The 24,545-nt window shown below is 42.8% G+C and overlaps 1 protein-coding gene across 4 annotated transcripts in view; it reads right to left on the bottom strand.

Moving 5' to 3' along the window:
* Window positions 1-24,545, bottom strand: part of LOC140478741 (mediator of RNA polymerase II transcription subunit 12-like protein) — a 609,926-nt gene that overhangs the window by 259,809 nt on the left and 325,572 nt on the right. The window lies entirely within an intron of this gene.

Here is a 24,545-nt window from a genome sequence, read left to right as displayed (position 1 = left end):
CACTGCACCATGCTTCTCCCCGCTCCCCCCACCTCCCCTCCCCCCTCCACCCCACCGCCCCGCTCCCCTCCCCCCCGACACCACCCAAAAACCCCTGCTAGCCAGGGTTTGCAGTAGTTCACAAAGATGGCTCATCATCACCTTCCGGATGGGTGATAAATGTTGGCCCAACCAGCAAAACCCACATCCTGAGAATGGAAAAAAAAGCCCATTGTCAAATTGAAGCCATGTGATCGAGGTAACAGTTCAGTGTTTGGAAGATGAAATTCAGTTGTAGTTACTAGGTATAAAACAAATCTGAAAATGCAGACTGTGTGTGCAATGTAAATCAGGCTACACATGGGAATCAGGGAACAATTTCAAACATGCTCATTAATGTTTGCAGTCTTCAAGGACATTTCCCAATTTTGTTTCCACTGCTAGGACAGACAAGAACCTGAGGGCACAGCCTCAGAGTGAAGGGATGACCCTTTAGAACTGGGATAAGGATGAATTTCTTCATCCATTGAATGGTGAATCTGTGGAACTCACCGTCACAGAAGGCTGTGGAAAGCAAGTCATTAAGTGTATTTAAGACAGAGATAGATAGGTTCTCGATTAGTGAGGGGATCGATGGTTACTAGGAGAAGGGATTAGAATGTCTCAGCCCTCCACTTTCAAAGCAGAGAACATTGGCCCAATCTCAGTGTGCTATTAGTAACCAGCACAATGTTGCACTCTACTCTCCAGGCTAATAATTGTTGAAACTACTCCACAGAAAGCAACCATTCAGTTCAGCCTGCCTGCTCCCAGTCTTCAAATGGAGTGATCACATGTAACACAATTCCAGAAATTGGAAAAACGTATCTAAACAATGTCAAATATCAATGCACTGTGTATATGAAACATCTGGAAAACAAATGGGCCAGTTTATCGAACATTCCCCGATAGCCTTGCCAGACTTCCTAATCAATGAATGATGCTCACTTTTGGCAAGCTAGTGGGTGTATAGCAGAGATATACACAAACTCCAACCACAGGCACTTACAGTAATCACCAAAATTTATAGGAAATGTTTTAATTTAATCCATGAACAAACCTCTTGATTGAGCAACACCACCATGATTTGCAACTGCTTTTACGGAGATATATTTGGAACTTGAGTCACAAGGTTTCAAAGGAGAATTATATACCATTTGGACTTTATTTTACTGTTAGTGAAATAATCTAAATTCCTTGCTATGATTACAGGTTTTCATGCATCTTTCCCTCGATGCAAAACATTTGTGTGGAGAAGATTCTCCCACCCCATTAAAGCTCACCCAGGTAGAGGTCTCCAGCATGTAACAATGCTTTATGACGAGTCCTCTCCCTTCAAGGATATGGCTGCATTCCCTCCGAGTTAACTAACAATGATTAACAACCATGGCTTTGATATCGCCACTCTTTGCCAACATCATGTTTCTCATTAAGGTATTTATACAAGAAAATCAACTCAGGAATGAGATAGAGCAGTTAGCATCAGGAAAAATGGGTGATGGCTATACTTTGGGGATATTCTGTTACATTTAATTTAAACAATGTTTTACACAATAGTATGGATCATACACATTTCAAGCATTACTTCAGAACAGTGGAGGATTGTGAATGTATACATATACTAGCTGGGATTTTAGTCAAATCATCAAAACCGCATCAATTACAAATCTACAAGTAGCCTTGGGTCGTAGGATGTTGTTTCAGTAAACGTCCTTAAGGCAGGATTAACGATGGAGCTGAAGGGTAACTGGACTCAAAATGTTAACTCTGTTTCTCTCTCCATAGATGCTGCCAGACCTGAGTTTCTCCAGCATCCACATGTTCTTTGTTTTATTCTAACAAAGAGACTATTTGTAGCAACCAGAATAACAGTGTAGCATCACGACATGCAATGTCAACATTCTAACTGAATGAACAAAATATCGATCACAAAATAACCAAAATATTTACAAGGGGTGCTGGTGTTTAATACAGGGCAAGTTGCAAGATCATCTCTAGGCATGCAATCAGAAGATAATCAAATTCCATTTCAAAACTATAATGAGGTTCCTATGATTAAAAAGTTTTCTATCAAAACTAAAAATTACTTCCAAGTTTAGCAAACATAATAGATGCAATGACTCCTGCTCATCAGCATAGACCTACTGTCACTGCATTTGAAACACTGATCTTAACCATTCAACTATTAGCGCCTGGTCCCTGTAAGCTCTTTCATTCCCTTCTTAAACCTCTCCTACTCTCTACCTCTCTTTCCTCCGAAGACATCTTTTTATCCAATCTCTTTGAACAAGCTTCTGGCCAATGCACGAATATGTACTTTATGCTGAGTCTCAGTGGCTAATTTTGCTCAATACTCCTGCTTTAATGTGCCTTGATACAATTTATTCCATTAAAGGCCTCACAATAATATAAGGCTTTGATTTCGTTGACCAGGAATAAATAATTTATAACATCATCATCTGATTGGGGGGTGGGGGAATTAACATTTTAAAATAAATCTGAACATCTCTATCAAACAACAGAACTACACCACAAAACATGCAAATGTTTCAAAATAAAATGAAATTTATTGTGTATAAAAGACTTAAACAAAAGTTATTAACTTGATTAATGTGGCTTGTAATTGCCTACTTTATGCACGCTGGTGTGATTCTTATTGTCCCAAGAATTCTCTCAGACAACTCATCAACCTTGAAGGTTTTATTTCCTTACGGACAATCAGTACGACAGTCCTTCGGAGAATTCTACACAGCTCCAGTTAAAGGCAAAGCTTGCATTTATCCCCTCTTTAACTGTGTGATCTTTTGCTCTACACACGTTTCAAATGCTTTCAAGCTCATACGTTGGTTAGTTTCCTTTGCAAAAAGATACTTGAATCCCATCAGAGATTGTCCAGTTTCAAACCAGGTGATATTCCAGACTCTCTTTCCTGACAAAACTCAGACTGAAATTGACACTCATCTGCCAACCAAGCAATCAAAGATAATTGTGCATTTTACTCTGCTGTCTGTCATTATTATATAATGTCGCTCCGTGAGCTGCAGCTAAAAACTCTCAGATAAACTGAGATCAGACAACCTTTCTAAACTGCACCATTTTCATGATAACAACACCCAACTCTAGGTTATCATCAAGGTGGTAAAAACAATGACTGCAGATGCTGGAAACCAGATTCTGGATTAGTGGTGCTGGAAGAGCACAGCAGTTCAGGCAGCATCCAAGGAGCTTCGAAAGTAGCATCAGATTCCTGATGAAGGGCTTTTGCCCGAAACGTCGATTTCGAAGCTACTTGGATGCTGCCTGAACTGCTGTGCTCTTCCAGCACCACTAATCCAGAATCTAGGTTATCATCAAACTAATCTTCAAATTATTTTGATTTATATTGTCTCAGGATTTTTCAATGATATCAGGGAACTGACCAAAACTTACTTTATCAGATGCAATTTAAAAAGGCTGTTTCTAATTTTAGTTCTGATCATCTTTTTCTGTTTTGATAATAACTCTTTTGTTTTAATAACACATCAGAGAGATCCTGATCACGTTAATTGCTTTCCGATTTTCTACATTGAACAGATACTCGGATCTTCCTCAATGCAATGAATCAAAAAATGTTTTATTTTAATTCCTTCTCCCAGTGACTTGGTGTGTCATTTCACCCAGAGTACAAGCTATTGCCTCAATTATGATGGGACAGCCAACGCTAATTTGACAATTCTTATCCCACTGTGGCAGCTTGTGACACAGTTCAGTCAGCATGTTTTTTTTTATCTTCAGCATAAAGTTAACATTTCAAATTGTTCTGATGGGCTGTGTGCACTATACCAGTGAACGTGTGAGATAAACAGCTCTTAGCGAGAAGATTTGTAACTCAGGTTGAGGTCCTGGATGTAGGTTTGCTCACTGGGCTGGAAGGTTCATTTCCAGACGTTTTGTCACCCTACTAGGTAACATCTTCAGTGGGCCTCCAGGCAAAGCACTGTTGATAATTCCTGCTTTCTATTTATATGTTTGGGTTTGATTATAAAACATATAAACAGAAAGCAGAAGTTATCAACAGTGCTTCGCCTGGAGGCCCACTGAAGATGTTACCTAGTAGGGTGACAAAACATCTGGAAATGAACCTTCCAGTTCAGCAAGCAAGCCTACATCCATAAACAGCTCTTTTGCAGGATAGAATGTTTTCTCATTATCTCTTAACGTTATTTTTTTCCAAGTTGAACTTTTTTTTTTAAGTCATTACTGCAGTGTCAACCAGCAGCATCACAACATTGTTATCCCATGGGATCAGCTGAAATACTCATTCTAGATGCGTCAAACCCAGTCTCGTTTGAAGGGGTGTAAAACTGATGCTCTGCGAGGTGGGATTAAGTCACCCCCACGTTCTTAAGTGATCTAAATAAACAATCCAATTGAATGGACTTCGTTGGATTCCACACTCCCACCAAATGGGGAACTGCTGCAAACAGCCACCAACAGCAGCATTGATCAGTCACCTTTAATTTATAGGTGGGTCAATTAGCTCAGTTGGCCGAATTTGAAGAAGGCCTTATGCCCGAAACGTCGATTCTCCTGCTCCTTGGATGCTGCCTGACCTGCTGCGCTTTTCCAGCAACATATTTTTCAGCTCTGCATTTCTGGTTTGCAATATGGAGTAGCACCAACAGCGCAGGCCCACTTCCTGTACTGACAGACGTTACCACGAAGGCCCTGCTTTCTCAACCTCTTCCCTCACCCAAGATGTGGTGACCTTTAGATCACCGGTCGTCTCACTCTAATGTGGATTTCTGGGACTATGCCAACTTTTTTCTGTTTGTATTTTTACAGCCACTTCAATCCATTGCAAAATAGCTCTTCCATCAGCAAAGTATTTCTGACACCAAACCACTGGGAAGAATGGGAGCCGCTTTGTGCACAGCTAGCTCGTTAAAATGACAGCGCGAGAAACACACATAGACCAGCTTCAGCGATCTTAGTCAAGGGTCATATATGGACAAGAGCAAGATTGAAATCTATCTGCTCTTCTCTGAAAAATGTAACAGGAATTTTATCTTTTTACCAAAGGTGGGGGGAAGGGGGGACAAAGTCCAATCCTTTTATCCAAAAGATGGTACAGAGCTTATGGACGTTACTCCAGCAGTTGCGTGGTTAATTTAGTGTTGCAATGCATGCCCAGGATCATGTTACAGGGCTCCAGTAACAGACAATGGTAGTGCATTGTGATAGGTTAGCTAAATCATAGAGACTAGCTAATGCTGAAGATGGTGTTGTAATGTGATTGGTTAAATGTGATGGAGGGAACTAGTGCGGCAGACGATGCTTAGTTTAGAAAGGCAAAGCAAGCCAGCATGACTGGCCTAAAAGGTTCGAGTTTCATCCACATGAGGAGACATCCTCCACACATACACATTCTGACACAATCTTATGACTCAAAACTGGGAATGGTATAAGAACAGCAATACTCAGATAATAAAACATCACTAAAGTACACAAGACTACTCAAGATGTCCTATCAGGAATGTTTTCAAACAAAAGTGACACCGACCACTAGAAGGAAGAAAGGGACCAGGTAGCCTTTGAGGAACATCTCAAAAGGAAACAGATAACAGTGAGACTTACAGGTGACATGGTGGCTCAGTGGTTAGCACTGCTGCTTCACAGCACCATTGACCTGGGTTCGATCCCAGCCTCAATATTAGCTATTACATCCAACTTAGTCTGCAACAGCCTTGATGCATTCACATTAAAAGACAAACATCATTAAAGTGAAATCAAACAATCCGATCAGTCATTAAATACAGTAAAGAATTTGCTAATGTGATATAATGCTTTATAAACTTAAGTCTCCTTTTCTTCTAATTAATGAAATCATGTACATTATTAAAACCACAAAGCTCTTCATAGGGGTGGTGTCATCAAAAGTGCCAGAAATGTATAGTATACAAAAAAAATACTTAAAGTTTTCTCTTCACTATCCAAGTGGAAAGGACGGTACGATGTGGAAAGGAAAGGATACACCATTTGAAAACAATAGGTCATTCTTACATGTTTAATTAACTGTGATTCAGAGTTGCAAGCACATAGATAATGAATCTTGTGGCTCAGTGGGAGTGTCCCTGCCCCTGGACCAAGAGACCCAGGTTCAAGACTTATCTGTCCCACAGGTGCATAATATCATCTCTGAACAGGTTGATTAAGAAAAATAGATGCAAGTGCATACATCAGTTAGATTAACAACATGGAGTGGATAAGCAGAAATTTCCTCACCCAGGGAATGCTGAACCTGTGGAATTCTCTACTATTGAACGCTAATGAGGCCAAAAAGGTTCAATGTTTTCAAGATGGTATAAATATCGTTCTTTGGGCTAAAGGGATCAAAGGGTCTGAGTAGTGAGTGGGAAACAGGGTCCCACTGAGTTGGATGACCAGCCATAACCATCCTGAATAGTGGAGATGGCTCAAAGGCCGAGTGGCCTATTCCAGATCCTATTATCAACGCTCTATGAAAGGACCAAGTATTAAAAACCAAATGATGGAAGTCAAAAACAAACAGTCCTTTTAAACACTGTCAAAACAGCCACCCTTCAGAAAGGGAGCCATAAGATAAAAGGTAAAAACAATGACTGCAGATGCTGAAAACCAAATACTGGATTAGTGGTGCTGGAAGAGCACAGCAGTTCAGGCAGCATCCAACGAGCAGCGAAATCGATGTTTCGGGCAAAAGCCCGAAACGTCGATTTCGCTGCTCATTGGATGCTGCCTGAACTGCTGTGCTCTTCCAGCACCACTAATCCAGCCATAAGATAAAGCCTAGCATGAAGAGAACGAGAGAATTCACAGCAGAGGTAATGGCAGGGATTGTACCCAATCACTCTATGACTATTTCTGCACAATGTCCCAAAGATACAAAATTTTGCTTTGTAGATAAATGCAAATTTATAGCAAAGAAGGGACAGATCGCTGGACTCAATCGGTCTGTGTTGGTGCTAATCTCCACACGAGCATCCTTCCACAATAAAGAAGCTGATGAATTGTTGGAATTCTTGAGACTAGTGACATCAAGGAATATGGAGTCAGCACGGGAAAGGAGCACGGAGGATTGCGACTGGCCATGATATACAGCTGTGAATGGCAGAGCAGGCTCGATTGGTTGAATGGCCTGTTCCTGTCCCAATGCCTATATTCCAAGAGGAATTCCTCCTGAATTCCCTTGAGGAATTCCCTCCAGTACTGAAGGTTGCATTATCATCTTGCAATTATATCCTGTAGTTTTACATGCGGTCAAAAACTGTGGTGCTGGAAAAGCCCAGCTGGTCAGGCAGTATCCGAGGAGCAGAAGAGTCGATGTTTCGAGCCCAAGCTCGTCATCAGGAATGTGGGGTTACTCCCTCATGTGCATTCCTAGCAAATATGTGAAGTATTTAAGGTCTCTATTGACATCCCCCAGACTTCTCTTTCCTCTCAAGAAAAGACTTCAAGCCGGATCCAGCTTTCTTGACACTGATAACCTCTCAGCTCAGATGTCAACTCTGCAAATCTTTATTTACATATTCTGCCATGGCATTATCTCCTTTCTCTAAATAACAGAAACCACTACCATGCGTTATGTTGAGGTTTGTTAAGTATGGAAACAATAAATGCAAAAAGCTTGGCATCTTCCAATGGATCTTGGCACCAGAAGATCATTTTTGTTCTGTTGGCTTTACCCAAAGTCCATTAACATTTAAACGCTTCCCCCTGCCAACAGGTTTGGCGTTACAATTGTATGTTCCAATCTGAAGGGATTAATCCTGGATGCTTCCCTGTCTCCTTGCATTAGCAACATGACAGGTGATTGACTAAATCATCAGGGAAAGTTGACTGCAGAACAAAATCCAACACAGCCAGGAGAAAGCAGCCCAGCGATTCAACGTACAGATTACACAATGTCGCTGTTAAAAAGAGTTGGCATCTCTCCTCACTAAATACCACCCCTTTCCATGCACACATGGAGAATAGAAACAGAAAAATACAGCGCAGTGCAGGCCCTTTGGTCCTCAATGTTGCGCCGATCCAAGCCCACCTAACCTACACTAGCCCACTATCCTCCATATGCCTATCCAATGCCCATTTAAACGCCCATAAAGAGGGAGAGTCCACCACTGCTACTGGCAGGGCATTCCATGAACTCACGACTCGCTGAGTAAAGAATCTACCCCTAACATCTGTCCTATACCTACCACCCCTTAATTTAATGCTATGCCCCCTCGTAATAGCTGACTCCATACGTGGAAAAAGGTTCTACATCTTATAAAATAATGTTTGTGGTTAGCAGAGCCTTGTTACACTTGAACCAAGCTTATTATTTAGAAATCACCCCATTAATAAAATTCACCTCCAACCCCTAACCACAGTGAGCCTATTCCTCAATGTGTTGGGCCGAAGGGCCAGTTTCCACACTGTAGGGAATCTAATCTAATCTAAATCTCTGAGCATACAGCAGTGAGCAAATTCCCAGTAAACCCCACCAGCCAAATGAAATTACAAACCTAATTAATATACAATAAAACAGTGCTGACAACTGCTGAAATCCCAAATAGGACAGTTAGAACCAGCTGTATACAGAGGAACCTCGATTATCTGAATATCGAATTATCCAAAGGGGATCTCAAGGTCCCAATAGAAACATTACGTCAAAGAGCTGTTTCAACCCTGATCATGTCTTTGGTTTACTGGTACAATAATTAAAAACGAACCTGGCTCACTGAAATGTTGCCAAGAACAGTCCTGGACAGTCCAGGCACCGTCTCCAAATGACTGACCTCCTGCCCTCCCTCTCTCTCTTCCCCCACCACACTTTCCCGGAGTTCTACATAAAGGTGTACCCTAAAACCCCTTTCCCCAGATAATATCTCCAACATTGTCCTGTACAGGGCAGAGGTGGAATCTGTCAAATAGTTGCAGTAAAAAGTTGTGTGCGTGTATTTGCTTGCACTTACCTCACAAAGTCAACAGCATCCTCACTATTGGTGTACGATCTGCCTGCCCTGGAGATGTTGGCGGGGGGGGGGGGGGGGGGGGGGGAGAAGCAGGGGGGTGTGGGTGTGGTGGTGGACAGGGGAGTGGGGTGGCCAAGGGGACAGGGGCACAGATGGTGGGTGGGGGTGGATGGGGTAGGGGTTGGTGGGCCAGCAGTGGGCGGTGTTGGATGGAGTTGGGAGCACAGATGGGTTTGTGGGGCAGGCTGAGGGCTGGATGGTGTTGAGGATAGGGTGGGGCCGGATGAGGTTTGGGGAGCAGGGTGGGGGCTGACGGGGTTGGAGGAGTGGGTGGGGGCGGGATCTCGTGCACAGTGTGCTGCTGCCTAGTCTCCTGAACAGGGAGCAGAGTTCACAGAAAACTCTGAACCCCAGAGAAAATCATTTAACCAAATAATCAATTATCTAAACGAAATAGTGCCTGCCCATCTCGTTCAGATAATCGAGGTTCCTCTGTATACCTGCCTTCACCACTTGCATATCTTGAACATCTGACGGATGCTATAAGCACAGAGGAACCTCGATTATCTGAACATCGAATTATTCGACGGAAATCTCGAGGTCCTGATTGAAACTTTACATCAAAGAGGTGTTTCCAACACTGATATTGTCTTTTGCTGACAGCGATTAAAACTCAGCTTATTGAAATAGTGCCAAGAACAGTCCTGGACACCAATTGGAGCCCAGGCACTGTCTCCAAATGACTGACGACCTGCCCTCTCCCTACACTTTCCCTGGAGTTCTACACAGGGGTGTACCCTAAACCCCCTTTCCCCAAATATTCTCTTTAACATAGTCCTGTACAGGGTAAAGATGGAACCTGTCAAAAATTGCAGTAAAACGTCGTGTGTGGGGCTGCGGGTGCACTTGTGGTGGAGTCGGATGATGGCAGGGTGTGGCGGGTGGGAGTGCAGTGTTGGACAGGTGGAACACACTGGGGGTGGCGTTGGATGGGGTGCGGTGTTGGACAGGGTTGGGGGGGGGGGGGAGCAGGCGGGGGGCGGAGTTGAACAGAGCTGGGGTGCGGGAACGGACAGGGAGGCGGTGTTGGACGAGACTGGGGGGCAGATGGGCAGGGCTCACGCATGGTGCACTGCTGGCCTCGTCTCCTGAACGGGGAGCAGACTTAACAGAAAACTCCAAGCCCAAGAGGAAAGGCATTGAATCAATTAACCGAATAATCAATTTATCCGAACGAAATAGTGCCCGCCCATTTCATTCGGATAATCGAGGTTCTTCTGTAATTACAAAGTTTAAGAGGCATCTGATGGGTACATGATTATGAAGCATTTAGAGAGATATGCAACAAATGCTGGTAAATTGGACGAGATTAATTTAGGATACCTGTTTGGCATGGACGAGTTGGACCGAAGGGTCTGTTTCCGTGCTGTACATCTCGAATACAACACACCATAAACTTCACAGGGACATTCAGAGAAAGTCAATCCTGGAGGCCATCATATCCCCAGAAGGAGATTTAAAAAAAACATAGAAAAGCGTCAAAGATTGCAAAACAAGTGGATTGGGGAGAAGAAGATTGAAGGTGAGGAGAAAGGAAAGGAGGAAAGAGGGAGAAGTGGCTGAGACAGGCAGAAAGCAGAGTGCGGAGGGAGCTGTATTGGATGAAAGATTAATCTCTCATCGAGAGAAGGTGAAGTGGGCACGGAGGGGGTAATCCAATGTCAGAGAGATCAAACTAAAACTCGTGAGGAGAAACCAATCAGTTGATGAGAAAAATGCGTTAGATCATCAGATCATGTAATGCAAGCATTCAACAGATCTTGTTCCCAAAAATACTGAGGAACAAGGGCACTTATTCCTTCCAGATTTATCTGCACTGAATTACCAGCAAAACGGCTGGAACATATCTTCACTGCAGTTCAAGATACGAAAACTCAACTCTATTCTCTTGAAGAGCTGAAATATCAACAGGCTTGTGTTTTCTTGACAGATGTTGTCTGACCCACTCAGGATTAAACTGCAAGGAGTGCAGATGCTGGAAATCAGAAGCAAAAACAGCAATTATTGCAAAAGCTCAGTAGATCTGGCAGCATCTGTGGAGAGAAAGAGTCAAGTGTGTGGTGCTGGGAAGGTACAGCAGGTCAGGCAACATCTGAGGAGCAGGAGAATCGACGTTTCAGGCAAAAGCCCTTCATCAGTTTCTTGATGAAGGGCTTTGCCCTGAAACGGTCGATTCTCCTGTTCCTCAGATGCTTCCCAATCTGCTGTGCATTTCCAGCACCACACATTAAACTCTAAATCTTTAACATTTGCAGTCCTCACCTATGCCTCTGTGCAGAGAAATCAGAGTTAACATTTTGGGTCCATTGGCCCTTCCTCAGAACAGGATTCCCAGTCTTTTGAGTTTCAAATTCCCATTTGTTCAGAACAGTTTGCATTTATGCAGGACCTTTAATGTAATAAAAGAACACAAGGGAGATCATTGGTGCATTTTAGAACAAAATATAACATTGAGTCTCAGGACATATTAGATCAGATGCCATCTTTGACACTGTCGCACCCCTCAGTACTGCACTGGGAGTGTAAGCCCATATATTGTGCTCAAGTGACTGGAGTGAGATTTGAACCTTCTGAGTCGAGGCAGGGGTTTTACCCAAGCTGCAACTCGACTAGAGCACGAGACAGATTTAGGACAACCCATTACGTTGTGCAAGATTCAATCCAGGTTTTACCAAGCCAGTGTTTTGATTGGTGGTCAATCTGATCACATGCAGTCAGCCTCAAAGATTAACGAAACCAGTCTTTGAGCACGAAGCTAGCTAACCCCAACCACAGATACAACCTCATGCCTTACGTTAAGGATTAGTGAAGCTGACGTGGTGAAAAACCTACACTATTCATGCAGCAGAAGAACTAAAACCAGAATATTGATTCCAGTGATTTCTACATGAAAATTAAAGTACAGCAATCAATAATGCATGTTTGAACCAGAGCGATTCATATTGATTTTTAAAAGAACAGGATTATTTTCCACTTAAAGACCACTATCTATGTAAAGTGAAAAGGTGTAAAGGGCTGCAGCAAGTAAAGTGGCTCACTGTCTCAGGGGCCTGAATTCAAATACAAGAACAGCATGAAAATACAAGAGGCAATGGCCTAGTGGTATTATCGCTAGGCTGATAATCCAGAGGCCTACGTAATGGTCTCTGGGGACCCAGGTCCAAATCCTGCCATGGCAGATAGTGGAATTTAAACTCAATAAATATCTGGAATGAAAGAGTCTAATGATGATTCAGTGTTGATTGTCAGAAAATCCATCTGGTTCACTGACATCCTTTAGGGAAGTAATCTGCCATCCGTGCCCGGTCTGGCCTACACATGACTCTAGATCTACAGCAATGTGGTTGATTTTTAACTGCCCTCTAGGCAATTTGGGATGGACACTAAATGCTGGCCTAGCTAGCGGTGCTGTGAACCATTTTTTTTTAAAATGCAGAAGACTGTGTCTGAAATCAAATCAGAAACACGCAGCAGATCAAACAGCTTCTATAGACAGTGTAAGGAAGGGTTCACGTTTCAGAGCCATGATGATGCAAACGATCTCCTGACCAAGCCAACCGAGTGCAACCAGAATTTCCTGTTGATATTCTGAGCACATCATAGTTGCATTAAATAGTTCACCAGCTTCTCCCACCTGCCTGTTCAGTGCAGCAAGCAGAACCACATCCTGCCTTCATGGCTCGGAATAATTTATGCTCCCATATCCCAACCCAACAGGCTATTTCACATTCAGCCGAGGATCTAAGTATTTGTCTCACACTACGATTGAGCGCAGGAATCCAAAACAGGCTCAGCAAAGTGCATCAGAATACCACCTGCCAACATTTACACTAGTTAGAGGTGTTAAAGAACGGAAGATTTTGTACAGAGCAGTGGTGACCAATTCTTCAAATGAGGCTGAATAGGCAGCCATCAATATTATTTCCTATTGTACACTTTCCCAAGATGCGAGCTCTGATGGCAAGGCCTGAATTTGTTGCTGTCCTTAAGTTTCCTTGAACTGAATGGCTTTCTGCGCCAGTTTGGGGGGCAGGCTATGGTCTACTAGTAATACCACTGGACCGTTAATCCCGGAGACCCAGGTAATGTTCTTGGGAGCCAGGTTCAAAGCCTACCACAGTGAATGGTAGAATTTGAATTCAGTAAGAATCTGGAGTTAAGAGTCTAATGGTGACCCTGAATCCATTGTCGAATGTCAGGAAAAACACATCTGGTTCACTAATGTCCTTTACCTGGTGTGGCCTATATGACTCCAGATCCACAGTAATGTGCTTGACCCTTAGCTGCCCTCTGGGCATTTAGGGATGGGCAATAAATCCTGGCCTTGCCAGCGATGTCCTCATCTTGTGAACAAATAAACAAAAAGTTAGGAGTCAGATTATTGTTGGGTCTGGAGTTACATGTAGCCTGGACCAGATGAGGATGGCACATTGCCTTTGCTAAAGGACATCAGTTAATCAAATGGGTTTTACCCAACAATCCATCATTATTAATCCTTTTTTAATTAACAATTTAAATTTCACTAGCTGCTATGATGGGAGTTCAACCCATCACCCCATAGTTCTGAGGAAGGGTCACTATACCTGAAACTTTAACTCGGATTTCTCTTCACAGATGTTGCCAGACCTGCTGAGCTTTTTCAGCAATTTCTGTTTTTTGTTTCTGATTTACAGCATCCGCAGTTCTTTGGGTTATTATTTTCCTAAATAACCACTGAACTGAACTACCCTATTGCCAATTTCAGGTGTAGTGAAGAAGGCATTTGGTATGCTTTCCTTTATGGTCATATTACTGAGTACAGGAGTTGGGAGGTCATGTTGCGGCTGTACAGGACATTGGTTCGACCACTGTTGGAATATTGCATACAATTCTGGTCTGCTTCCTATCGGAAAGATGTTGTGAAACTTGAAAGGGTTCAGAAAAGATTTACAAGGGTTGGAGGATTTGAGCTATAGGGAGAGACTGAACAGGCTGGGGCTGTTTTCCCTGTAGCGTTGGAGGCTGAGGGGTGACCTTATAGAGGTTTACCAAATTATGAGGGGCATGGATAGGGTAAATAGGCAAAGTCTTTTCCCTGGGGTCGGGGAGTCCAGAACTACAGGGCTTAGGTTTATGGTGAGAGGGGAAAGATATAAAAGAGACCTAAGGGGCAACTTTTTCCCTCAGAGGGTGGCACGTGTATGGAATGAGCTGCCAGAGGAAGTGGAGGAGGCTGGTACAATTGCAACATTTAAGAGGCACTTGGATGGGTATATGAATAGGAAGGGTTTAGAGGGATATGGGCCGGGTGCTGGCAGGTGGGACTAGATTGGGTTGGGATATCTGGTCAGCATGGACAGGCTGCACTGAAGAGTCTGTTCCAGTGTACATCTCTATGACTCTAATTGTTTGGTTACCTTAAACAAGCTCTGAAATGAAAGTCAATCAGCATTCCAATTACTATGTGAAAATCAATCCAAAAAAATATGGTCAAGTACACAGAAGGTAAAATTGAACAAATAAAACTTTGTAACTTGACTTTCTTTTCTGCTAAATTCATAAAGTCTTCTGAAGTTGCACAAATTCACTTAAACTGATGCAAATCTTAAAGAATAAGCTTAAAGTGTGTGATAGACCTTTCGGGCTTTGTCTTTGTAAATTATAAAATATGTACAGACAGAATATGGTTACAGACAGAATAAATGTTCTGCTTTCACAAACTAATGGCGCAAACTACAGTTGGGGAAGATTAATGCTGCATCCAACCTTTACAGTTCTGGTCACCACATTACCAAAAGGATGTGGACGCTTTGAAGAGGGTGCAGAGAAGGTTTACAAGGATGTCGCTTGGTATGGAAGGTGCTAGCTATGAAGAGAGCTTGAGTAGGTTAGTTTTATTTTCACTAGAAAAAAAGAAGTATGAGGGGGGACCTGATTGAGGTTTACAAAATCATGAAGGGTACAGACAGGGTGGATAGAGACAAGCTTTTTCCCAGGGTGAAGGATTCAATAACGAGAGGTCATGCTTTCAAGGTGAGAGGTGGAAAGTTTGAGGGGGATACACGCGGCAAGTACTTCACACAGAGGGTGGTTTGGAATGTGTTGCCAGCAGAGGTGGTAGAGGCAGGCACGGTAAATTCATTTAAGATGCGTCCGGACCAATGCATGAGTAGGTGGGGAGCAGAGGGATACAAATGCTTAGGAATTGAGCAACAGGTTTAGACAGTGGATTTGGATTGGCTCAGGCTTGGAGGGCCGAAGGGCCTGTTCCTGGGCTGTAAATTATCTTTCTTTGTTCTTTGTTCTAACATAACAGACAAGTGGCTATAACTACTCTATAAGATGAACCCATTTCTCCAGTCTCACAAAGGTCACGTTTTCATAGATGCTCAGTGTATCAATTAATTCTCCACCTCGTCAGGTATGACGTGGTATACTAGCATTTGTAGTCAGTCTTAATTTGTAACCCCACAAATGCAGGTTTCACTTCCTAGTACCATTGGTTTTGCTATAATGTGGCAGTTCCATTCTCGAACAATCCACATTATGAGAAAATTGCATAATCGCATTTAAACTAATTGGGCTGATGTGCGGGAGTTTAAGGCATGCTCACTCTTTGCAACAGATGCCAATGACATTACAAAATAGTGATCATCCAACCAGCAGGTCACTATTATATTTGTCACATAAATTGGACTGCTCCTCCAGGACAATCTAAGGACAGCTTGTACATTATCACTGACAGTGCCACCCACCTTCAAACGCTCACAGTTTCAGTAATTTATGTTCTTACACATCCTGAAATGAAACCCCAGTTAATGCCCAATACCTGCATATAATTAAATATAACCGCCATCCAAGTAACATCATACTGCACTCAGAAGATTCTAGAACAATGTAAGGAGACAGAGCCCTTGTGGAGGTCGTTCGTTTTTTTTTAAATAATCCAAGTGCAAATAAATGAAGCTCTTCCACCATTTTTCATAACTCACTTCTTAATTTAAAAGGATAAAATGGACTTGTGGTCTGCACTCAAGAGTTTACAAAAGTGCTGTGGCAAGGGTTGGATTTGTCATTTGCAAAGCAATATCCCTGCAGTTAAAACCCATGCCTCTGGAAGTTCTGAAAGTAATGGGAGAGATTCCAAGAGAAGAATAGAATTTCTCATGAATGAATATTGAGCAATGCACGGATTAACTTAATCCAAACAGAACTTGCTAGAATGCTCATTAGGTCTGGCAGCATTGTGGAAAGAGAAACCAAGTAAATGTTTTGCGCCCAGTGTGATTCTTCTTTGGAACCACAGATTAACTTGTTGATATTATGGCAAGATAATGCAAGACAGTAGTAAAGGAAATATGCAAAGCTGTTCAGCATCATTGCTCAAGTAGTTGCGTTTGAACCTGTCTAACCCAAGTCCACTATACTCAGTTAGCTGGACAGCCGGAATGTGATGCAGGATGACACACACAGTGTGGGTTCAATTCCCGCACAGGGCTGAGATGAACATGAAGGTTTTCAACCTCTCCCCTCACCTGAGGTCTGGTCAAATCACCGTCAGACATTGCTCTCTAAAGAGAGAGCTATCCAAACTCCTGTGCTGAGTTAATGTCGAATTGAGATTATTCTCAAAAGGTTGTGTGCAGTGCTAGTCCACACAATAGGAGGGGTCATCCAAACCAAAGGAAAATTGTAAGACTGATCACATGGAGGGGGCGAGATTAAAATCAGCTTTGCTCACTTGAAAGGAATTTGTGATCCTAGCAACTGCCATCTCACCCTTAAAAGGCTAATACCGTACAATCTACTGGAGACCCTGCAGCAGTTAAAGCACAAATTCTAACTTCAAGAGGTATTATTACTTTCTTTTCAACATCCTGCATTTTTATTGAGAAGCTGCAACAACATTTTCTTTTCAGATGTAGTAAAATACATAAGCAAACTGCAGTTCAGGTAAGTAACTGAGGGTTCCAGTTATTCAGAATCCTTACTACCAACACGCACAGACCCGCCTTCAACCGAAGCTCTCTCATTGTTGGCTCTCAAAACTGACAAGTTCTAACATAAATTAGTGCGCATACTAATTCCAGGAAATTATGTTCATTTCGAGTTTATTGCTGATAAAAAGAAAATCTGAATTTATACATAGGCTTTATTACGCATGCTTGTAAACAGGCGTTCCTGACTACCATTCCAAGGATCTGCAGAAGACTCATCCAGCATCTGACACATTTTGCGCAGGTAACCTTTACAAATATGTACTTCTATTTGATTAAATTTGATCGTGTTATCCATACCGAGTTTACCTTTATAAATCAGGGACACTAAAGTGAGTGCAATGGTCAAATGATTCCTTTTGACAGGAAGAACAGTAAGTGATATAAAGGGCACAACAAAAATGATGTGGGAACAATGAGACCTGGGTATATCTGTGTATAATTCACTGAATAGGGTGGGACAGGCTAAGAGATCAGTTAATGCAGCATACGGTATTCCGGGATTTATTAATAAGGGGATAGAGCAAAAAGGTTATGTTATACTTTAACTGGATTTGGAGTCATGGAGATATCTAACACAGAAACAGAACCTTCAGTCCAACTCATCAATGCCAATTAGTTATCTTAAATTAATCTGGACCCATTTGCCAGCTTTAAGCCTAGATCCCTCTAAACCCTTCCTATTAATGTATACATCCAAACGCCTCTTAAATGTTCTGACTGCACCTAGCTCCACCACTTCCTCTGACAGCTCATTCCATACCTGCACCACCATCTGCATGAAAAAGTTGCCCCTCCTTAAATGCTTAAATCTTTCTCATCTCACCTTAACCCTTTGCCCTCTAGTTTTGGATTCGCCCTACCTTGGGAAAAAGATTTAGGCTAATCACCCCATCCATGCCCCTCATGATTTTATAAACTTCCACAAGGTCACCTTTCAGCCTCCGATGCTCCAAGGAAAATAGCCCCAGCCTATTTGGCATCTCCCTATAGCTCAAACCCTCCAACCCCAGAAACATCCTTGGGAAATCTTTTCTGAACCATTTCAAGTTTAACAACATGCTTCCCATAGCAATTGAACGCATATTCCAAAAGTGTCCTAACCAATGTGCTGTATAGCTGCAACATGACCTCCCAACTCATATAACTCAATGCACTGACCAATAAAGGCAAGCATTCCAAATTCCTTCTTCATTACCCTGTTTATCTCTAACTCCACCTTCAAGGGATTACCCCACTATAACCTCTGCCCTGGCAATTAACTCCTTTCATCCCCATTCATGTCATAGGAATTTAGCAATGAGTTGTTAACTGATCATGACAGACACTAGGAGCTCAGGAAGGGCAACCTTTGACAGACAAGTTGCACAGTAACAACTTCTGATCCTGCGGCCTACCTACGCTCAGTTTCCTTCTCATAACCTGCTCTCGCCAATTCTTGGCCTTGCTTTAAGATGTTACCCAAACCTAATTCTCGGCAAATACTTATTCTCTTGTTTTATACAGCTTCTTCCTTGGCTCAGCCTCAATACTTGTCAGATCACCTCTTTGGAAAGCAATTTGTAACATCTTACCACAACCAAAGGTACTTTATCAGTGCAAGTTATCACCTCCCACTGAAGAAATCGGATCAAGGTACAAATTGTCTGATTTTCAATTGCCTATTTTATGCCAAAATTGATATGGTAAAATGTATCCATCTGTAAACTTTTTCCAACAACCTGTTGCTGATGACTGGGGCACCCCAGAACCAAGGTAACAGTTTGACAATGTGGGCTAGGCCATTTAGGATTGAGATGAGGGGTAATTTCTTCACCTAGAGAGTAGGGAGGCTGTGAAATTCTCTGCCACAGAAAGCAGTTGAGGATAAAATATTGAATGTTTTCAAGAAGTAGTTAGATATAGTACTTAGGGCTAAAGGGATCAAAGGCTATGAGCCTAACGAAGGAACAAGGTGAGGTGTTGGATGATCTGCCATATTAAATGGTGAAGCAGGCTTGAAGGTCCAAACGGCCTACTCCTGCTCCTACTTCCTATGTTTGTATGATATCCAGGCTAACACATTCTCCAAAACAGACCGGTCAGGAACTTTATCTCCTTGGTATAAATGTAAGTCACGCTGCCCAAGCCCTGTGCCCTGTCCCACCACAGAAAGGATGCCCCCTTCAGAAAGTGGAAGCAAATAACACAGTACTATCAAGACATCAGCATGACTTGTTATTCTGGGCCACACAAGTCCACGCAACAAATCTGCACAACACATTTTCAAAAGCAGGTTGGGCCACCCATCAATGCTGAGTAAAGAGCTAAGGACAACTTGCCAGTAAAATGATCTTTCAAAACAAAACTCATCTGTTTGTTGTACGCATGCAGAAGTACTCTGGAGTTTGGAGGTGATATAGTGAGTTCCTGCAATTGCTAGGGAGATTGGCTACATCCTCTCCTTTATTCATTCTTGGGATGTGGCGTCCAATGCACATTTAATGCCCATCCTGAAGTTCCCTTGGTCTTCCTCTGCCTTGGGAAAATTTCGCTGATGACTTGACCTCACAAAAGCCTCGACAGGTATTGGGGCAGTGACTCCAGAGCTGCAGCATGGTCTTTTGAGATGGACAGTGTATCTGTGCCTCTGTATATCTGTGTAGCTGTACATGTTTGTGCATGTGGATACGACTGTGTAGGTATAGCCGTGTGTGTGTGTGCCTCTGTACTCTTGCATGACTGTGTATAACTCTGTGCATGTGTGCATATATAGCTGTGCGCATCAATGTGTTTCTCTGTGTGTACACTGCCCCATCAGATTTCTCTGCAGTTCAAATGCCTCTCATGAGCTGGCAAACACACCTCCAGCTCAGCTGCTGCTCACTCGTGCCCAGTGACTCACCACATTGTGACTCTGACTCACAACTAACTTCAAAAAGGTGCGTGCAGTGACAATATCCAAGTTGCTGGCTGCGGATGGCAGATTAAGTGACTGGATCTCTTCATTAATGCTGTGCTGTTGCTCTCTCTGTTCCTCCTTAAGCTGCTGTGGTCAGCAGGCAGCAGTCTGCATGTGCCCTTAAGCAGGAAACCCAGAAGAAAAAGGTTGACTTGGAGAGGAGGACTCAAGCAGGGTTGAGGTTAAAATCAATGGCCCATAGGCGCGTCACCCGCAATTTGGAGATCGCTCCGGACAGCGAGGTGAGGGGGACCTTATGAACAGTACTAGCAAGTAAAAAGGGAGAGGTGAAATTTCTATAGACCTGCCAGACCACAGAATTCCACCCTCATTAGAGAGGGAGGGAAGGCAGGTGGTGGTTTAACCTGAGAGTCACCACGTCTCAGGCGAGGGGAGAGGTTGAGAAGGATAGTCACTCTTGGGGACTTCAGCCGGTGTGGGAATTGAACCCATGCTGTTGGCTTCACTCTGCATCATAGACCAGCCATCCAGCCAACTGAGCTAAATTGACCCCTATCAAGTGCAGCTTACTCAGTAACAACCTGTCCATAGACTGTTTGGGTTTCAGAGGTCCTCTTGGATCCAGACTTTGTTGCAGCTTTGGTTCAAACCTGGACAAAAGCAGCAAATATCCAGAAATGAGAAGGACGGATTTTTCCATCAAAGATATCAAGGAGAGGGAGGTCTTGTTGCAGCTTTACAGGACACTGGTTAGGCCACTTTTGGAATACTGCATGGAATTCTGGTCTCCTTCCTTTCAGAAGGATGTTGCGAAACTTGAAAGGGTTCAGGAAAGATTTACAAGGATGTTGCCAGGGTTGGACAAAATTAAAAATTACCCAACACCAGCTTCTTGCCCAACAGGTTTAATTGGAAGCACTAGCTTTCAGAGCGCTGCTCCTTCATCCACAACCACCTCATGAAGGAGTAGTGCTCTGAAAGCTAGTGCTTTCAATTAAACCTGTTGGACTATAACCTGGTGCTGTGTGATTTTTAAACTTTTGTCCATCCCAGTCCAACACCAGCACCTCCAAGCCAGGGATGGTTGATTTGAGCTATAGGAAGAGATTGAATGGGCTACGGCCAGTTTCTCTGGAAGGTCGGAGGCTGAGGGATAACCTTATAAAGGTTTACAAAATTATGAGGGGCATAGATAGGGTAAATAGACAAGGTCTTTTCCCTAGGGTGGGGGAGACTAGAACTAGAGGGCATAGGTTTAAGGTGAGAGGGAAAGATATATAAAAGGGACCTAAGGGGCAACTTTTTCACACAGAGAGTGGTAAGTGTATAGAATGAGTGGCCAGAGGAAGTAGTGGAGGCTGACAATTATGGCATTTAAAAGGCATTTGGATGGGTAAATGAATAGAAAGGTTTGGAGGGATATGGGCCAGGTGCTGGCAGGTGGGACTAGATTGGGTTGGGATATCTGGTCGGCATGCACCAAAGGGTCTGTGACTCTATGACGAAGTCCTGGAGAATCAGACTGAAGTCGTACTTACCACAAAGACTTAGCCTCAAATAACCAATATCAGGACAGTAACCCAGACCCAGCTTCCTTCATCTGCTTTATCAATGACCTCCACTCCAATACAAGGTCAATATGAGGCATTGTATAGTGTGTTATGACCAAGTCAGAAGAGGCAAATGAGCTCCCAATGTTTGAATCTTCCCAGTTGGTCACAACAAAATGTTTTAAAATCTTTTTAACACAGTTAAACCTCTTTCCAATTAGTTAAGTAATTTTCACTGTAGCAATAAGGAGCCAATTATAAGATTTTGAGTGAGCGAAGAGCAACTTTATTATCTGCAGCAGAAACATTAAAGACACACACACACACACACACACACACTCTTTTAACCTAAAACCACAGATGCTGGAGAATCAGAGTCGAGAGTGCGGCGCTGAAAAGGCACAGCAGGTCAAGCAGCATCGGAGAAGCAGGAGAATTGACATTTCGGGCATAAGCCCTTCATCAGGAATGTCTTAGTCCCAATAGCCATAGTGAACAGTGCTTCCTTAAATTCTTGGAGACTGGATGTTCATTTCTGATCAATATTATCCTGGGGATTTATATATACAGACATAGAGAGAGAGAGATAGAGAGGAATATATAGATGGAGCTAAGCCCAAGGATAATCTTGCATCCTTAGTTTCATGTCTCTTACTCCGCTAAAGGGGAGGTTCTTGAAATACACGCACATGCATTCACCTGAATTCTTTGTCTCCATGTTTGAGAATTGCTGACAATGTTTTCATGTCCAACATGTGAAACCAAATCACACAAGAGATTCAGGTCTTCTCATGCAATCTAAGGAGGGATAACTTGTCTCAATCATATAATCCCTACAATGTGGGAAGAGGCTATTCAGCCCATCGAGCATGCACCCACACTCTGAACAGCATCCCACCCACACCCAGCTCCCCACGCTGTCCACGCATTTCCTATGGTAAATGCACCTAACCTGCACATCCCTGGACATAATGTACAATTTCCCATGGTAAATCCATATTCAATAAAATATAAGGGGTTAAGCTGGACAAGGAATTCGAAATTCACTAGTCTATATTTTAGATCATCACCAGGACAAGTCATTACAACTCCATTCACAACTCCGCAAATAATAGAGTAGACCAGACCCACGTGCAGCAAGATACAGACACCATTCAGGATTGGGCTAATATGTGGTAAGTACATTTGAGCTACATAAATGCCAGACAATAACTATTTCAAACAAGGAGGGAATCCATGACTAGCAGGGTCTTGGTGATACCACTGACCAGACACTGAACAGGGCAGCCACACTAATAATGTGGACCAAGAACCGGTCAGATCTTGGAAATTCTATGTCAAGTACTTCAACGTCTAGTCTCCTCAATATCTGCCCATTGTCTGTAAAGGCATAAGTGAGGAGCATTATAGAAAACTCTTCACTTGCCTACATGTCTGTGGTCCCAGAAACACTCAAGCAGCTCATCACCATTCTCAAACAAAACAGCCAATCTCATCTGTACCCCAAGTTTCACCATAAACCTTCAATTCCTGGACCATAGGGTGCCCTGTGAGTACAGTTTAAACCATGGAAAAGATGTACTGCAACAAGATACAAAGATTCCGACAGCACCTTCTGAACTAATGATGGCTCACCAATATTACCTGCAAGTCCTTTGCTAAGTTACACACAGTATTGACTAGAAAAACGTAGTCTGAGACTCAAACTCCTGGAACGTCTTACCTACTACCTTCATAGGTATGGTTAGGGAACATAGTAAGTGTTGGCCCTTGCATGCAACACCACATCCTGTGAACAAATTAAAATGTCACACAAAGTACAGATGGTTAATCCTGGTGTGGGCTTGCGAGGAAGAGAAAGCGTTGTAGTCAAAGCCGTCCAAGCCAGGGTGAAGCAGCCACAGAAACATTAAGGGCAGGGTCTGGCTGATTCCAGTTACTTGGCTTTGGTTTGCCTACTGGCTGAGCCAGCCAATGCTGCAGCACAGTATCAGTCAGAGTGCAGTTCCAGTTTCTGTTTTCAGAAAACAAGTACCTTTAGTAACTTCCACCTACACAAACCGCAAAAAAAAATTGATGTTGCTTTGGGGTAGAATGGAAATGTTTACCAAGGACAGTGCTTCAGTGGAATTTGCTGAAAAAAGTGTCCAACAGAGAAATAGGATGAAGTCAGAAGTCACACAACACCAGGTTAGAATCCAACAGATTTATTTGAAATCACAAGCTTTCAGGGCGTTGCTCTTTTATCAGATGAAGTGGACTTTACTGGCAAAACAGCAGTGCTCCAAAAGCTTATGACTTCAAGTAAACCTGTTGGATTATAACATGGCGTCGTGAGAGTTCTGACTTTGCCCACGGCAGTCCAACACCAGCACCTCCACATCATAAATAAGATGATGATTTCAAGCAAATTGTAGGGTCATGGGAAGGATATAACTAAGTGAACCTCAGATATTTCTGCCATGAAAATATAGCAATAATCACAATGAATAGGCACCCAGTGACTGAAATCCAACAGAGAACTGTGAACAGTGGCAGGAAGATTCAGGAAAGATCATCTAAAATAAAATTTTACAAAACAGTTGAGTTTTCAAAAGCATCTGCTGACATTTACACACAAACCTTTTAAGATAAATTAAGGAGGAGTCTTTGGTTTACAAAAAGCATATCAAATTCTTGACTTTAATGAAGGCAAAAAAAAAAGAGTATAAACACCAGGAGGCTATATCAAAACTTCAGGAAATAGTTAGAATTCAGCTGAAAGATTATGTTCAATTCTGGCCGTGACAGTTTGTAAAGAGCTGCTAAGGTCTTAGAAAGAGTACAGAGGAACTTTATTGTGATAAAACAAGGGAATGAGGGTCTTTGGTGAATGGACAGATCAGCGAAGCTGTTCTCTTTACAACACAGATGATCATGGGGAGGTTCAACAATGGTTTCAATGGTCTGAGAAACAGCCTCCAAAAGTTCATCTGGGTACCAAGACTACCCAGGGTAATGGGCTCAAGCACCAGAGAGAACCTGAGGCCACAGTTTCTTTTTAAACAGTGAACTGCCGTGACCA

The sequence above is a fragment of the Chiloscyllium punctatum genome, chromosome 6 (assembly GCF_047496795.1).
Source record: "Chiloscyllium punctatum isolate Juve2018m chromosome 6, sChiPun1.3, whole genome shotgun sequence".
Classification (NCBI taxonomy): domain Eukaryota; kingdom Metazoa; phylum Chordata; class Chondrichthyes; order Orectolobiformes; family Hemiscylliidae; genus Chiloscyllium; species Chiloscyllium punctatum.
The sequence above is the reverse complement of the archived record's forward strand: the minus strand, read 5'-3'. Positions and strand labels throughout refer to the sequence as shown.